Source organism: Penaeus monodon, chromosome 15 (genome assembly GCF_015228065.2).
Source record: "Penaeus monodon isolate SGIC_2016 chromosome 15, NSTDA_Pmon_1, whole genome shotgun sequence".
NCBI lineage: Eukaryota > Metazoa > Arthropoda > Malacostraca > Decapoda > Penaeidae > Penaeus > Penaeus monodon.
Window position 1 is genome coordinate 41,693,724 of NC_051400.1, and position 328 is coordinate 41,694,051.

Here is a 328-nt window from a genome sequence, read left to right on the forward strand (position 1 = left end):
GACTTTTTCAGTATCTCTAATTATTGATATTTTTATGGAAGTCGAATGTTTAAGACGAGAGGCCTGGGTACTGGAAAAGTAGATTACTGAACAAATGAGAAAATAGATGGTGTTGCATGCAGATCTATTATAGAACATTCGTATATCATCATCATCATTATCTTACGCATAATTAATCTTGATGAACAAGGTCATCGTAGCTTGACGTATAATGTGTACGCTTTTAGATGATTTTCAGAATCATTATTTCTCAGCACTGTACACTGACCCCGCTGGAGAAGCAGATTTTTCTCCGGTGTGTCAGTGTGAGTGCGTGTGTGTTTTTGAA